The 8,544-nt window shown below is 35.2% G+C and overlaps 1 pseudogene; it reads right to left on the minus strand.

Moving 5' to 3' along the window:
- Positions 1-1,439: 1,439 nt before the first annotated feature.
- Positions 1,440-8,176, minus strand: LOC127148507 (40S ribosomal protein S27-2-like; annotated as a pseudogene).
- Between the last annotated feature and the right edge of the window lie 368 nt (positions 8,177-8,544).

Below are 8,544 nucleotides of genomic sequence, written 5' to 3' on the forward strand. Positions count from 1 at the left end.
TCACACGAAATTTCTGGAGAAATTCGATTCGTATAGTTGAACTTGTGTTGATGCTGTATTTACGTTGATTTGATGCGATGTGGTCCCATCTCTATCATTTGATTCTCTGGATGCTTATGTTTGATTTGAGGAAACGAAGCACGTGATGTTCTTGGAATTGGAGTTATGGAAGAAAGTTTGTATCTTCAAAGCAGTTTCGATCTTTGACGGTGTTCTTGAAGTTGGAGTAAAGCTTGTATCTTCAAAGGAGCTTCACTTTTCGAGGGTGTTTTCAAGGGTGTTCGAATTCTCTCTAGACCTTCTGAAGTCAAAAATTTTCTTTTAGAGCTTCTGAAGTTCAAATTTCTCTTTTTCACAAATGAAGAGAACTCCTCTATTTATAAAGTCCAGCTTTTATAGACTTGAGCTGATGCTAATAAAGACACTTGACATTATTAGAATTGTCCAATTTGTTTTTAAATTTAATTTGGGACACATGTCAATTTTTAGTTAATCCCAAATACAATTATTTTAGTAAATGATATGACAATTTGTGATTGGTTCCAAATTTTCATATTCAACAAATGTCATTTATGCACGTGTATGGGTGGGTGAATCTCGAAAAGATAAATTTAAAGTCCAAATACGAGCATTTTGTTTTTGCTCAATTTGACCTATCCAATTAATCAAACTATGAATTTAGTACATGAGTTTGATTTAAATTTGAAATAAGGGTTAGGATATGGCCAATACTTAATTTGAGAAAAGTTTAAGGGTGCGTTTGGGGGAAAGATTGAGTTATGGAAGGGTTAGTGTTATGATAAAACTATTGTTATGCTAAACCTAGTTTTATCATAACCCTTGTTTGGGGGAAGGGTTTAAAACTGTAGTTTTATGATAAGAGGTGTTTGGGGGAAGAATTATGTGGGTAGGTTCATGGGGAGTTTATGATAAGATATTTGGGGGAGGGTTATATGAGTAGAGTTATGAATATTAATTTTTTTATTTATTAATTTTTTTTAAATTAACATTGTATATATACCAAATAAATTATTATTGCATATATTTTATTACGAAAGCGTCGAACCCCTCTTATTGCATATTGTTCTTTTCTATGTGTAATGTTATTAAATTATTAAATACAATTGACAAATTTCGAAATAATTTGTTAAAAAATTGTAGTAATTTTATTTAAAGTCATTGTTTACAATTACAAACTACTTATTGCATATATTTGTAATTAGCGATATATTGTACATTTGTTTTTACTTATTACGTAACAGTTGAACGCCATAATGTTCGAATTATTACTATTCGCCTAAAGATTTTTAAACCGAAGTGAAGGGATACAGGAGGAAAACATATGCAAGTTGACCATTGGAAGATTCTCATGCAAATTAAAATAGTGCACAATAAAGAGTGGATAAAAGAAAGTTAATCTTTTACTAAATGCATCTAAAAATTCAGTACACAACGACCAGATGGGTAATTCTATGATAACCACCCACTTACTCTTGACATATCAATCTACACTTTTAAAAAAGAAAAAACTAAGTTGAGCTATTGAAGGAAGGAAGCCATCCACCGTATCATCAATCACCCTTTCTCCTTAAAGAACACCATTCGATGAGTCTAGCACGTCCTCCCATCGGCTGGCATAAGACTGTTCGACAGTTAGCGCATACCACAACAATTTGAGAGTGGCTGAAGACAACGGTACTGCATTTTATTGACCAAAACAATCGTCATCAGAAATTTCAATCTACATCATCTTCAAGCAGAATCCAAAAGAGTTGCAAATATATCGAACTAGTGACAAGTGATGGAACTTACATGTTGAAACATCCTTGGCACTTGACGTCCTTCAAATCATCAACATATGACAATTAAAGCAGTATTGTCAGGATCTCATAATATTATAGAAATCAAGTCAAAAACAGAAACATTAACTACTGAACAAAGAGAACTTGGTGATACAACACTAGATTGATGTGCAAAATTTGAACAGTCACAAAAAATGGCATGGAAAGGAAATAGAAGAAAAAGAATACCATGAAGGAGTTGGGTGATTGCGCAAGACGCTTGAGCTTGTGCTTCCTCTTCTCTAACTCAACAGTAAATCAATATCGTTTTGAAGAACCTGTAGATACAAAAACAAAACATCTCATTTCAGCAACTCCAGAGTTAACAACCCGATTCGCCTTTTCAAGGCCACAGACATTGGAACAAAAACTAACATTAGATTAATAAGAAAGGGACTATAGCAAAACAACAAAATCAACAAATAGTATCTGCTACACTTGGAAGCTTGAACACAATTAAGAACATTCCATTTGTTTGCAATTCTAAAAAATCAATAAGCGTCAGCATGTGTTTGAATGTTTATAACTTCAATGTTTGAAATTTTTTGTGCATAATTCCATTCAAATTTCACTGTAGGGTTCCAACTTTTTATTTAAAAATTAGAAGAATCCCCTTTATTCTCAACCCACGTTATAAAATATAGTATGCCACTAATTTCCTACAATACCCGTCTCCCAAAATATCATTCACATGATTCTCAATCATCAAACATTCATTCAAAGAAAAATTAAATCGAAAAACAAAAAACCCAAAAAGACAACCATAAGTTTAAATGTAAATAAAGGATTGAAATGTATCATTTCTTCTGCCAAAATACAAATCCATCATTTAAGAGAGTATAAAGTAAAAAACCCATAGCTTAAAATACACCTAAATACATTAAACTACGCATTCATACAATTTGGGAGAAACAAACATGGAAAAGAACATATCCAAAAGAGAACAGAATAGAATAAATCGAGTAGAAGAGGAATGAGAACTCACCATAAATACGAAATAAACAATAAAGAAGTAACAACAATTGAACTCCATCCCAGTGAACATAAAGTAACTTTTTAAATTAAAAAAAACCCTAAAACACGAAATTCTCCTCTAATTTCTACTACAAAAGAGAATCCATCAACCAATTTTGACAGAGGGTGAGGAAGAACGTTTACAAACAAATTCAAGAGAAATTAGAAGCAAACCTGAAGAACTGAAGGAAGGAAGGAAAGGAAGACAGAGGAGAACGAAAAGGAAAATCGAATTTATTTAATTATACTCGCCGAACTTCTGTTCAAGGAATCGACGAAAATTGAAAATGGAAGAGAATAGAAAGAATAAGAAACGCAATTGGAACTGAAAGAAGAAGAGAATCGAAGAGAAGTTGAAGACGGATTGAGGAGAGAGCAGAGAATCGAAGAGAAGTTGAAGACGTTGAGGAGAGCGTAAACACGGGTTGAAGAAGAGTTTTTAGTATATTTAATTTGGAAGGGGCAGGGATAAAATCGGGTTTATGGAAACCCTAAAACTAGGGTTTCCATAACCCGAGTACCAAACGCGGGTGAGGGTTAAGTAACCCTAACTCCACAGTGTTAATCTGCCGCCCAAACGCCCCCTAAGGTTTTATCCTGAATTGGATAAATATTTAAATTTGATGATGATTTGATTTTTTTTAGATAAAATTTTGGAACCATATTTTAGTTTGAGATAAGAATGAGGTTTCTATCGTACTATAATTTGTCTTGAGTATGAACAAGAATTTGGAATGATCAATTTTAATATTGGGATAAAATGACCAAATTTAATTTTGAGATAAATATGAAATCTCAATCTTGGGATAAAGTTGGATTTATGGCTCCAATTTAAATTTGAGATAAAACAAATGGAGATAAAATTTAAATTTAAATTTAAATTTTGGGGTAAAAACTAAACTTTGAAATATTCAAATATGCTTAATTATCTCAAAAAGTGAAACTCGAGATTTTATTCCAAGAATAACATAAGATAATTGAATTTTAATTTTATTTTAAAAAATTAAAATCATTAAAATATGTTTAAATATCTCAAAAGTGAAATCCGAGATTTTATTTCAAAATAAAATAACACAAGATAATTGAATTTTAATTTTATTTAAAAAATTAAATTATTAAAATAGGTTTAAATATCTCAAAAGTGAAATCAGAGATTTTATTCCAAGATAAAATAACATAAGATAATTCAATTTTAATTTTATTTTATTATTTAATAATTCCAAATCCTCTTAGGAATTGGACTTGTTGGCCTTATAAATAGACCCATACCTTGATTATTCTTTACTCATCAAGCAGAACAAAGGTATGAGAGAAACAACTTCTCTTTTCCTTCTTTTTTTTCTTCTTCTTTTTTTTTTTTTTTTTGCAAGCGTTTGAAGGTCCCATGCAAGTATATATGAGGTTACAATCTCCTCGACATCCTACTTCTTGACCGTCAACAACTTTTGGGGTTTGTTCATGATAGATGATGCAACTCTATCATGACGCCTTCTTATTTCTTAGGGTTTGTTCATGATAGTCGATGAGTCTCTATCATGACGCCCTCCTACTTCTTAGAGTTTGTTCATGATAGCCGATAAGTCTCTATCATGACGCCCTCATACTTCTTAGGGTTTGTTCATGATAGCTAATAAGTCTCTATCATGACGTCCTTCTACTTCTTGGGGTTTGTTCATGATAGTCGATGAGTCTCTATCATGATGCCCTCCTGTTTCTTAGGGTTTGTTCATGATAGACGATGCAACTTTATCATGACGCCCTCCTGTTTCTTAGGGTTTGTTCATGATAGAAGATGCAACTCTATCATGACACCTTCATGTTTCTTAGGGTTTGTTCATGATAGCCGATGAGTCTCTATCATGACGCCCTCCTACTTCTTAGGGTTTGTTCATGATAGCCGATGACTCTCAATCATGACGCCCTCCTATTTCTTAGGGTTTGTTCATGATAAATGATACAACTCTATCATGACGCCCTCTGGTTTCTTAGGGTTTGTTCATGATAGCCGATGAGTCTCTATCATGACACTCTCCTACTTCTTAGGGTTTGTTCATGATAGCCGATGAGTCTATATCATGACGCCCTCCTCCGTCTATTTTGCTTTTATATATTCTTTGCTTCAAGATCATGTCATCAACACTAACTTGCTTCTGGTGAACTTCATTGGCAGAACGATGATTTACTTCACAGAATGATGCTTTTTCGGTGTCCGACACCTCGTAGTACTTTTAGATAGAAATCAACCAAGGGAGAGATGGACTTGACTGCACCGCATTGAAGATGAAGATCGATTGCGCCACATTGAAGATGATCATCGTGTGTGCTGCATTGAAGAGGATGATCGTTTGCGCCGCATTGAAGATGATGATCGCCTGGATTGAGTCGCATTGAAGATGAAGATGACGACCACATTTAAGATGAAGATGATTATCATTTCTGCTGTGCTCGTATTGAAGATAGATATGATGATCCATGAAGATGATAATCATTTCTACTACACCGCATTAAAGATGAAGATGATGATCGTCACGACTGCGCCACCTTGAAGATGATGATCGTCTGGGCTGCGTTATTGAAGATGATGATTGCCTGCGTCGCGTTGCATTGAAGATGATGATCGTCTGCGTTGTTCGACATTGAAGAGGATGATTGTGCACACCGAAGATGATGATTACTTGCGCCACATGAAGATGAAGGTGTTGATCGCCCCGGTGCAACATATTTGAGACGACGACCTTCTCGACTACAACATATTTGAGACAACGACCTTCTCGGCTGCAACATATTTGAGACGACGACCTTCTCAGCTGCAACATATTTGAGATGACGAATTTCTTGGTTACAACATATTTGAGACGACGACCTTCTTGGCTGCAACATATTTGAGACGATGACCTTCTCGGTTACAACATATTTGAGGCGATGAACTTCTCGGCTGTAACATGTTTGAGATAGCGACCTTCTAAGCTGTAACATATTTAAGATGACAACCTTCTCAACTGCAACATATTTGAGATGATGAGCTTCTTGGCTGCAACACATATGAGAAGATGAAGATGAAGATGAGGATCATCTCGACTGCAACACATGAAAAGATCCTCGTCTACAACATATCAGAGAGGAGTAGAGCTTGCTGGTCAACATTTTGGAGAGAGGCGAAGCTGCACCTGCAACGATGAAGTTTAAAGCTTTTAAACTTGAACTTGAAGAAGCAACGATGAAGTTTCTTGAGGAAGACGAAGCTAGCTATCTTAAGAAGGTAGACAGTTAAACATCTCTGTTGTCACCAAAGAAGCCATTGAGGCCTAGCTACGGTTCATAAGAGTCTAGAGGCTACACGCAAAGATTTTAAGAACTTCAAGGGGAAGCTTTAACTTTTGCCCCATTCTTTTTTTCTTTCATTGTATTCTTGTAAATGCAATTTTTTTGTTGAATGGTAATGAAAATGTTCTTATTCTAGTTTGTATGCTCATGAATTTCATTTTGTACTGTTTATGCATCCTTTACTATGCGCCTACATCATCACAACGAAGAATAATATATATATATATATATATATATATATATATATATATATATATATTGCGTGTGACTGAACTTAAAGTGAACTTTAAGCTGCCTACGTATCCTTTTTATAATATAGGGATCAAGTCATAACGTAGTTTAACTTTTTTTTTTCTGCCATTCACCTTTTAAGCTTTTGTGGGTTAGGAGCACCATGCAGTTTAGGCTCTTGTGATAAGGAGCTTTGCATTTTTAGTAGCTCATATTTTCATCAAGGATTTGTTCACCTTTTTCGTTTGTAGAATTGGTGTATATAATAAGTCTTGGCTTCACTGTCAAGAAGCGTTCTGTACTTATGTCAACAGATAGCTTCCTCTTCATGCGTGATGGGACACGACTGTGAATCTTTTTGTCATCATTGTTTTCTTCATGAAATATCTTTGTCTTCAAAATTTTCATTTCTCTTTGTTGATCGTTTGTCATCTTTAGACGATAAAAAACAGATGTCGAAGGTCGATCTTTCTTTGATGTGGAGATATTTAGCCTTTTGAAAGCTGAAGTTCGAGTGAAAGTAGACATGGACATTGGTTTTCTTCTTCTTTCATGGCCAAACTCAATCTTTGAAAGACTGAAGATCGAGTAGTTGAAGGCTTGATACGATTAAAGACAGAAATCCTTTGCTTAATTTCATTTGAATTTTCGATTTCTTTAGAAGACACATAGTTGTTGTCGACTTCTATTATGCTGGTAGTATAACATGCAGTGACTTCTAATATTTCTTTTAGATGACCCTCAAGGAAGCTTCTTGGAAAGAATTCTGTCAAAGTTATCAACCGTCAAGGTCGAAGGAAGTTCTCGTCTTTTCCTTTAATAGGCTTAGGCTTCGACATCTTCTTGTTTCTTTTTCCCTTATTTTTATGAGAGATGCTTCCTTTTGAATGCTTTTGATGGAAGTGCAACTTCGTTTGAATGGAATTTGTTTGTCTCCCTTTTTGACGAGCCATGACTATCCATTCTTCGCCCTCATCCTCAATAGGCTCTTCTTTGTTTTGAGAGTTCGACGTCATGATCTTTTGTTGGAATCGAACAAGTATAGATTCAAAAGTCTCAAATTGAATCAAACTTTCCCTTTGATCATAAAGCAGTATTGATGGCAGAACACTTGAAGTCATATTAACTGCAACATGATTTGTTTGAGCTACTTCATCAATATCCAGCTCAATCTTATTTTCACGAGCCAACTTTAGAATTAGCTCCTTCAACACGAAGCACTTTTCAACAGGGTGACTAATGACCCGATGATAGTTGCAGCAGTTAGGATCATCTACTTTTCCTGCTTGCTCCGGTCGTTTACATTCTGGCAACTGAATAAGTTGTTTCTCTATTAATTGCTCCAACATGTTTGCAACATCAGAGTCAGGAAAGGGATACACTTTTTTCTGTCTTTCTCAAAGATTTGGGCGTCGCTTTTCATCACCATCATGATTTCTTTCATGTTTGTTTCTTTTCTTTTAGAGAAAGATTCCAATGGAGTCTCTTGAACAACCATAGACTCGTTTAGGATACTATTTGCAATCTTTTTAGTCTCATTGATTTCATTCTTGTCACTCCTTGTTCTTTGAACCAAGAAATCTTTTGCTCCTCTGTTGGCTATACTCAACTCCATATCATGGGCGCGAGTTGCCAATTCTTCAAACGTGCGAGGTTTTATTCCCTGTAAAATATAGAGAAGTTCCTAGTGCATACCTTGGGGGCACATCTCTACTGCAGACAGTTCTGTGAGCTTGTCTTTGCAATCCAGGCTTAGAGCTCTCCATCGGTTTATGTAGTCGATGATTGGCTCTCCTTTCCGCTGTTTGGTATTTGTTAACTCCATCATGCTGACAACAAGCCTAGTGCTATAAAAGTGGTTGAGAAACTTTATTTCCAGCTGCTCCCAGCTATCAATTACTTATGGCTCTAGATCAGTATACCACTCGAAAGCACTTTCTTTTAAGCTTCGAATGAACTGCCTAACTAGTTGGCCTCCTCTTGATCCTGCATTTTCGCATGTTTCGACAAAGTGGGCGATATGTTGCTTTGGGTTGCCCTTTCCATCGAATTTCTGGAATTTTAGAGGTTGGTACCCAAGTGGCATTCTCAAGTTGTCGATTCTCTTGGTGTATGGCTTAGAGTACATGAAAGA

The sequence above is a fragment of the Cucumis melo genome, chromosome 1, assembly GCF_025177605.1.
Source record: "Cucumis melo cultivar AY chromosome 1, USDA_Cmelo_AY_1.0, whole genome shotgun sequence".
NCBI classification, from domain to species: domain Eukaryota; kingdom Viridiplantae; phylum Streptophyta; class Magnoliopsida; order Cucurbitales; family Cucurbitaceae; genus Cucumis; species Cucumis melo.